Below are 9,426 nucleotides of genomic sequence, written 5' to 3'. Positions count from 1 at the left end.
GGACTGATTCACAAACCTTAACATAATATAGGTAAAGCTGGAAACTTGAAGTCTAGAATTCAATTATGAAATAAACATCTAGTCAGAGATAGGTAGATAAAATCTTTGTCAATTACTTCATATAAAGTTGTCAAAGCTTGCCAAGTCTACAAGAAGTTAGTTGTTAGAAACTGGTAAATGTTCTAAATGCCCGATTAAGGATCAATAGATAAGTATTCTCATATATTCACACTGGGATTGGAAAGTAATCCTTATAATTAACTCTCTATTTAAAGATCCAAATATAATATTTCTCTCTTTTACTCTCCACCCTTAGTTATCACCACCATGGGATGCATGCCATCCTTGAACACTAGGAGTTGAACTCCACCTCAAAGATTCTACTTAATTCACATTATATATTAACTCCAAAAATCACTCTTAAAGATTCAAGGTCCAAGTTATTTTTCTGGAGGGCAACTTCAAATATTTTTTATTATTATTTCTTCAAAGCCAATAGAGTTCGGTCTCTTACCAAAAAAAAAAAAAAAACCAATAGAGTTTGGTCCTTTGACTCTACTTTCCTATTACTTTATCAAATGGGTCAGATAACTGTTGCAGGACACTAGCATATTTAGTGGGAGAAGCTTTTGGAATTGGACTCTCCATTGGCGCCTGGACTTGTTTTCTTTTATTAGGAGGAATCGTAGAGTCCCAATATGACTAGAGTAGAAGAGGAAAAAGGGAAAAAGGCCAAGCCTCGCAACTTTGTGTTGCCTCGTCTATCCTCTCAGATGGAGAAGATAAATATATTCCGTTTTCTTTTCGTACTTCTTTTAGAATAATCCTTCAACTCTTCTTTATCTATATATTAATCCCTTATTTTTGTTATTTATATTTTAATTCTTGAAATCTAATTTATTAAATATTCTATAACCACCAAGTTCAACTAATTAAGTGATAATAGAATTAATATTCTATGTATATTCTCCAAATGATGTTAATTACATATCTTCTAGATAGTTTTATCCTATGTCACACTTGATCTATGCCCTTCCGCTTTTGGTTCCTTAGCGGCCAAGTCCCGAGCGAACAAGAAGAGGGTAATTTGAAAAGAAGGTGAAGTGGGTGAGAAAAGTCCAAATTATGAGGTTTATTGGAAAGGCATTTTTATTTTTTTTTATTTTTTATCTAATTAACATTAGGGAAGGGAAGGTTTAGTTGTTGAAACTTATCGAAAATATTGACTTACAAAAACAAAATTTTACAACAATTTCTATACACATCTAAAAGGGCAGAAATTGATATACCAATATGAAAAAATTTAGAAACTAATATGCAAAAAATCTTTTATTTTTTAATAACTTCCAAATTTTTACAACGGTTTGCTGTAATTTTTTTCTCTTTAATAATATCGATTGATTTTATTTCTCCGAGAAATTCAACAATCCACATGGCTTATATTTTTTTCCTCACAATACTCTAATTATTTATTCAATTATGGACCAATGTTGATCTTACATGCATCCTCCAACCTATAAAATATATGTAATACACTCCATCTATAATTGGACCCAAAAAGGTATGGTTTCAAAAAGTAATGGTGGGGCAAAAATCACGTAAAAGAATTGATGGGTGATCCTGAGAATTTTTTATCTTAAAAAGTCCTATTGTAAAAGGAATGTAGGAATCCTATTGAAAAATGGAGGGAGCAAAAACCATATCCCTCTTTCCAAGGCTTTGTATGCTGAGAAAGAACAAGAGAAAAGATCCCGTATTTATCTTATTTATGTTAAACAATTACTCTTCTAAACAACTCCAATACATTCCTACCCAACAAAAACTTTTATATAGATAAATATATGTTTTTATATTTGACTTTTAGTTTTTAAAAATTATTAAAAAAGTATCATACTCCTCGTCCAAGATCGTAAGCCAGGAGTTGCGGCAACCACCGTATACCCATAAAAAACTTCCCCCACAAACATACAAGATATCTCATCATGTTATCATAAAGCGATAACAGAACCACATTCAAATAATTAATATTCAACTAAATCAAATATTTTATAAAATAATATTTCATAGTTTTCAATATTAATAAATCTTAATTTAAATAAAGATATCAAATTCTACTTCTAATTCGCTCTCTGAATCAAACTCCGAATCAAACTAGTCCTCTGAATCTAAAAAAATAATAAAATATAGAGTAATAAACTAAACAACTCAATAAATAATATACACTTTAGCTAAATAAATTAAATAATAATAATATACTAAAAATAAACGTGCAAAATGCATCAATTCAAAATAATACTAATCAAAATAAGATCCACATAAATTTATTTTCATTCATTAATCGATTTCTTTCAAAAGATCATGTTCATCTCGATAGCCATGAACTAAATCAAAGTATTAGCGCATAATCCCCTTTGGTAAGATATCAAGTACCATAGTTTAACAGTCCCACTAACAGGATATTTGAATACCAAACAACAACCCCAATTATCAGAATAATTGTTTGTATTTAACCACTCTACTAGCAGAGTATCAAAGTAATTACTAGTGTTTAGCCTTCCATTGATAGGATATCAAAGTACCAACATTTAACTATCCCACTAGCTGGGAATTAAAGTGCCAGTGTTCAATCCTCACTAATGGAGTACAATACATAGTTGGCTACGAGTTAAAATTTATATCAAATCAATACATTTTTTTAAAAAAATATATTTTATATTTCAAATTAAATAATTCATAAAGTCATGCGAATTGAAATCAATCAATATGATACATATCAAATTCGATACATTAGCTCATAAATCACTTAATATTTCAGAAAAATGATATATTTAGTAATTCAAAACATATGCATCAGATTCATAAATCATAAATAAATCAATATAAAAAATATTTTATAATTTATTGATAAATCTAAAGAAAGAGGTATATTACTTATCTTATACGTATTCCAACAAATCCATATAATTCTATAATTTTTTTTTTAAATCTTCAATACATATATTACATCGCAATATCCTACTACCAGGCATCATTTTGTTGAGACAATTACACCCTATATACAATTAAATCCAATAATCAGAAAGGATACGAATAATCAAAGAAGATATAATAAATGATAGTCGCATCTTGTGGTCCAAATTGATTTGGTCATGATACTTTTATTCAATCATGATCAAACTAGGTAAGTTGAAGTCTCTTTATCGGGTCAACTTGAACTCAAGACTACAGGGCTCAAATTTTTCATTGATTTCATAAATCAAATAGAAAGAAAATATCGAAGGAGAAAAAACATAAATGATTCGATATTTTGATCGATATAAAGTAATCAAATCATAAATAAACTAATATATATATATATATAGTCCAACAGAAATCATGAATAATTGAGTCTAGATGAATTTACTTTGGACAAGATGGATGATGGCACGCTATCCGACGATCATGGATTAAGATCATACACTAAGCTCGATCAACATCATCGAAAAGAAATCCCTCACTAGACTAATAGAAATCCTCAGAGAGAGATTAGAGAGAGAAGATGGAGAGAGAAAGTGGAGAGAGAGAGGAAGGTGAAAGGAGAGAGAAATTTCTTTCCCTTTTTTTTTTTCCTTTTTCTTTATCCTTTTTTTCTTTTTCTTTTTTTTTTCTTCTTTTTCTCTTTCCCTTGGTTCCACGCTAAAATAGAGAATGATTTTCCCCCTTCTATCCTCGGAACAGAGAAGCACCACCGGCATGGCTGTGGCCGACGGTGGCTGATGCTGTGACGGCACCGCCCGAAAATCCTAGACTGGTGTTCGGCGATGAGCACCGACGCCGGAAAATCCAAAAAATCAGGGACGGAACAAGGAAAAATAGAGGGTTCTTCTTTTCAAACTTTCCAACAAAACTGGCGGCCGGCGGCGATATCTAACGTGATGGCAAGAAGGGGGAAAGAGAGACAAAGGAGGGATGGGGCTTACCTTGGGCTTTTCCACGAAGAAGAAGAGGAGAGCAGCAGCTTTTCCGACGACGATTCGACGGCCAGTGGTGGGAGGGTTCACAAGGTTCTCCGTCCCTTTAAATAGAGATAGAGGAGGGAGAAGTTGGACTCCTTCCCGGCCTCCTAATCCGACTCCGATCAGGAGTCTACAGAAGAAAAGACTCCTAATGGGAGTCTTCTCTCCGTTTCTCCCTTTTTTTTTTTTTTCTTTTTAATTTACTTCTAACGAGAGTCTTCTCTCCATTTCCCCTTTTTTTTTATTTTTTTGTTTTTTCAGTGAGTTGACATTCGTGCGGGGTATTTCAAGAAGTGTATGGGGTAACTTAAAAGCTATCTCTCAAGCTTCGTATGTAACTGAAAAGTTTGACTGAAACCATATATGCTTTAACACATATAATATGCTGGAGCATATTGGAGACATCTCTTTTATAAAAAAGGTTAGATGCATAACATTTTTTCCTTTCATGTGCATAATATCATATTTGTCAAAGCGATCAATCAAATGTGTATTACGTGCAAAGTATAAGTTTTAATATACTTCATATGCAAATTGCAAATTTACTTCCAATACCAATCATTGGATAAGAAAAATTGGAAGAAAATAACTGGTACATAATTGAGTCATAATTTGGTATCTCTATATAGTTTTTGTTCTATGTACTTTTAAATCCCTTTGTAGTATGTGCCAAATATTAGTATTGATGGATTTCTTAAGCAAACTGCAAAATCACTTGCAGTGCCGGCCTCTGCATAAAAACTCGCAAGCAAATTATGAGTTAACAATTGAAACCATGACAGCTGTTTTTTCGGTCTAATTGATGGACTAGAGTCTTTTGTCTGGTTAGCTTACAACAATGACTGATTTATTCCTTTGCTTTGGTCCCAGGCGATCCTGTTTTGTTTCGGTTTGTTAGCTGTTGAAAAGAGACAGGTCAGGTATTATATTAACATGTTTGCAGAGGCAATCGTATCAGGAGAGGGGCTAGGGTTTTATATGCTGAATGAACCTTCCATGAAACTGCTGCAATTGCTGTGGCTCTATTAATAACTTGAGTATGTAAGCTTTGTGATGTATTTGATTGCTTTACGATCAATTCTTATTGAGCTTCTACTGGTTGTTGCTTTAATCCTTATTGAGTTTCGTATAAGGTGCATAAGTTGATGCATATGTGAAATATATGGATGCCTGCTTTTCTATGTTTTCCCATATGCTACGACCTTCACAATTGCAAGGGCATGTAAAACAAGGAATTTAAAAAGTACTTTCATCATTGTCATTGAATTGTAGGTAGATAGTTCAAGTTCGATAGAAATGTCCAAGTCATACTTCTAAATGTGTTTGTTCATTGCGTATTTTCTTTGAATTGAAAGGCACATATACGTAGTGTGCATGACTGTCCAAGTTTTCTATTCATTATTCACTCATTGAGGAATTCAACGTAATAGCTTTGACTTATGATATTTACTTTGCAGTTAATAGGACTATAGCTTTACCTATTTTTATTCCGGTGAATACATCTTCCTGTATAAATCTTCTGGGAGTTATCTTGCATAGTAGATGTTGATTTCCTGCATATTACCTGCTATGTTAGATAACTTTTTAAAATGTGGTGTTAATTTGCTAGCGGTTCAACAAGGAGAAAGTAAACACATGATTGATTGGACTTATTTCTACATTATAGGAGAAGATGGTCTAGAATCAAAAAAAAAAAAAAAAATTCGTGCTTGAAAGGAAGGCTGTGGGAAGGACGGCCTGCTCCCGTTTTCTCACACCTGTGGTAAGTTCATAACTTCCTTTGCCTCTGCACCATTGCCACCTTCACCGCCACCCCCACCAAGTACTCAAAGGATGGATCCAATAGTTAGGAATCCTTGAGTGGTTGAACGTTGATGGGTTGATACATGACTGATAATTTAAGACTGATAACTGATTTGGCAGGTTAGGTTAGCCATATAATATAAACAGGTTGGCTGTAGGTTTACTTTCACATCCCAATTATAGATAGGTCGAGTATGGATTGAATATTTCTTGCTGTGCCCCAAGCTCTAACATGCCCGAACCATTGCACCACTAGCCACACCTTGAAGTCTAATTTAGTTGTGGAGTGAGGTGGGAAATTGATATCTCCATTGCTTTGGTTGATATGATTTTTATTTTGGTGGCATGGGGTGATGATAGCCCTTATTGCCCTGCTATTCCTCAAAGAACAAAAGCATATAATATCTTTCTGTTTGTATTCAGAAGCTAAGCAGTATCTTACTGTTTAAGTCTAGTATCTTGTCATAAATAGATATCAAAGAAATCATTTTGACTATATAAGAAATTTAAGACTGATTTATATCTGCTGAGCACTTAGGATTCAGTGCTAGGGCGAAGCTAAGGACCTTAGCTGGAAGCATGGGCTTTGATTTATAGAAAGGATGCAGCTTAGTGCCTTAAAACATGTGCAGTTTCACTGGTTTAAATAAGCTAGGTGTTTCACAGGATGGCATTGCTTGGATATTGAAATTTTTTTGTACCATGTTGATACTGCCATTCTTATTTGACACTCAACTTTCTCGCATCTGATGAAATAGTGTTGTAGCCATATGTAGGGTGATTCTATTGATTAAGAATCATATGTCCAATGCCGACCATATATATATATATATACTGGCCATCACATTACCAATAAAAAATACATTGGTGATATTTAATAGCATGATTGTGACAGTTAGAGTTAGTGACTATGTTGTGGACACTAAATTCTCTGTTTTGTAATTCCTGATTACTGCATTGCTCAAATCCTATTGATGCAAGAGAAAATGTTATACAGTTGTGTTTCTATCTGGCTTCCCCTTTCTCTCTTCTATCATGCAGATTAATGATGGAAGAGTGTCACCAGCCAAATCTTCTCTGTATTCAATGGCAATTGAGAATGCTTATTAAAAAGGAAGACCAAAAGTCCAAAATGAATGTGAACTCATTTATATGATTTCTGATGGACATACATTTCTCTGCTTGCCATCTGGAAAATGTAAATGATTTTGACATGAGCTGCACTGGAGGACAGGCTATGCTAGACTGCTGGTTGATCAGTGGACCAAAATCAAAGGGTAACCCACTGATCAGTTGCTCAAGGTGATTTATTTAATCAAATTTTATTCTCTGTTTCTTTTATTTTCTACTTTTTCTTAACACGTTGCATGGGATCATTCTTTTTTTTTTCTTTTTTTCCCCGCTTCACTATTAGATGACAGATCTTTCAGAAGTGGCTCATGAGAATCACTTTAACACATCATTTAAACTTGGGGAGAACTTAATGATTCATTATTTTTTTTAATCATATTTTTAGTGTTTTTAATGTTTTTTTACAGTTTCATTTTCTCTTGCTTAGTCATCAGGAAAATTTTTAGCTTCTTTGGCTTCATGCAAGCCTGCTTTGCTAAAGGTAAGCATCTATTTTTGGCTAGGCTATGATGTAACTCTTTTTCTGTTTATACATCAACACAATCTTCAGTTCCAGATTGGAGGTGGGTGGTATTATACTGGGAATAATAAGAGATGTTGATTTAGATTTCAACTTTCTCATGAACTATGAACCTTGTGAATAAAATGGAAATTACCTGATTATGAGTTTGGAACTTTGATAGTGGTCCACCTCCCTGGGATTTGGAAACTGTTTGAGTTCATGAGCATTTAGCCCACACAAGTTTCCAGAGACTAGGGTGGTGTGAGGAAGATGGCGTCTATCATTTCAATAGATGAAGGTCAGACCTGATAAGAGAATCGTGGACTGTGATGTGCAGCTATTCATTTGCTATTTAGGGTGCTTTATTGTTATTTTACCCTTGCAGTAAATAAAGAATTATAAACCATGCTTGAGATGAAGGTTGCAGACTGGAGATTAAGATTCTGTATATAGTCTTATTCTCATTGTCCAAAGATTAAATAACTAACTCTGTGCTCCTTTGCTCCTATCTGCTGTGCATTTTCTAAGCTTTGTGAGGACCTGCTTCCATTCCTATTGCATAAAACAGACCTACGTTGGATCTTGTGACCAAATTGTGGATTTTGACAAGTGTCTGATGATGACTGATGATCCTTAATTTTCTTCAGGGCCAAGATCCAATTCTACTCACCAGAAGTAAACTGCTGTGTAAGCTGAAAAAATTCTCATCATTTGAGAAGCTTGAGTGAGGAGCATTACTCTGGATCCCAACAAAAAGAATCCATGGGATGTCAAAAGAGGAGCATTAAATTAGATGGAAAATAGTACAAAGGCAAAGCTCATTGCCTATACATTACAAATATGTGTATAATAAGCACCAATATGGATAATTATCTGGTGGACAGAGAATGTGCTAACTGTGATTATCTACATTGCTTCCATCATTATGCTGGTCAAATGATTGTCGAGGTATACTATGATGATTGTTTGTGTCATCATTGACACTCTGCACATTGCCCTGTTCTTGACTTGGTTGTACCAAGGATGAAGCTCCATGGATTTCTTCTGCACCTGTCAATTGTTGATGAGTTGCACTGACAGTTTCAGCCAACAATATTATTAGCAGCAGAGCCATGACCTTCATGGCTAAACCTTGTTGCTTCACCAAAGGAAAAGTCGAGGTCAAATTGTCAAGATGGAGCAAGAGAAAAGGATAGGAGATGGGATATTGAACATGGTTAGGAAAGTTTTACTTGCTTAGATATGTAGAGCAGGGTTTTGTCCTGAAGATCTGTAACTGTGAGGGATATATAAAACTGCTACTTATAGGTGGGATGAGAAGTCAAATAGTTGTATGGACTAGAAAATTCTTCTTGTGGGGATTCCACCAAAGTCATATCAAAATGGTGGGTAGTTACGTTTACCAATCAAATATATTAAACTAGCAATAATTGATGGTGCAAGAAGATCTTGCGTCAGGCATTAAGCCTACCAAATCGCTGAGTACCAACTTGCCATGATAGGGTCCATTATAAGCCAGTCGCTTCTGGATTTTTTTTTTTTTTTTCTTTCTTATTGTGGTATGGGCATAAAGAGAGTGAGAATGCAAGATTCCACTTTGAGAGCAGCACAGGTCCAGCACTAGGGTAGTGGATCAGTCCAATCATGAATCAACACGCACATGACAGATAATCGAAACGGATGCAAGACACGTGCTATCGATTATTAGTTAGATCAGATCTACCACTTAGCTAGTAGATCAGACCAACCACAAAACAACATGTATATGGATAGACATAACCAAAATGAGTACCATACACATGCTTCGATGCATGTTGCTTTATAGTTGCACTGATCCATAAGCTGAGCAGCGGATCTGATCCAATTAAAAATTATATAAAGAGAATGGCCTACAACAATCCTCTCATTTAATATGGCTTTATCTTCCTCTGTTGTTTATTTTTCTTCTTTAATTGATAGTTAGGTAATACCAGGTGCTTGGAGCCAATATAAATA

At 34.4% G+C, this 9,426-nt stretch overlaps 1 long non-coding RNA gene across 8 annotated transcripts; it reads left to right on the top strand.

The window, feature by feature from the left end:
* The first annotated feature begins 3,640 nt into the window (after positions 1 to 3,640).
* Positions 3,641 to 8,368, top strand: LOC105043082 (uncharacterized). Of its 8 annotated transcripts, none has more exons than XR_012140873.1 (5): positions 3,641 to 4,043; positions 4,257 to 4,416; positions 4,866 to 5,032; positions 5,662 to 7,410; positions 7,817 to 8,368. It is a non-coding gene; the product is annotated as an uncharacterized lncRNA (long non-coding RNA). The 8 variants fall into 8 exon arrangements; XR_012140871.1 differs by having other exon boundaries at positions 5,662 to 7,963; positions 8,079 to 8,368; XR_012140872.1 differs by having other exon boundaries at positions 3,651 to 4,043; positions 4,866 to 5,036; positions 5,662 to 5,757; positions 6,840 to 8,368.
* The last annotated feature ends 1,058 nt before the right edge of the window (positions 8,369 to 9,426 follow it).

The sequence above is a fragment of the Elaeis guineensis genome, chromosome 4, assembly GCF_000442705.2.
Source record: "Elaeis guineensis isolate ETL-2024a chromosome 4, EG11, whole genome shotgun sequence".
Classification (NCBI taxonomy): Eukaryota; Viridiplantae; Streptophyta; class Magnoliopsida; order Arecales; family Arecaceae; genus Elaeis; species Elaeis guineensis.
This window is presented reverse-complemented; position numbering and strand designations above follow the sequence as displayed.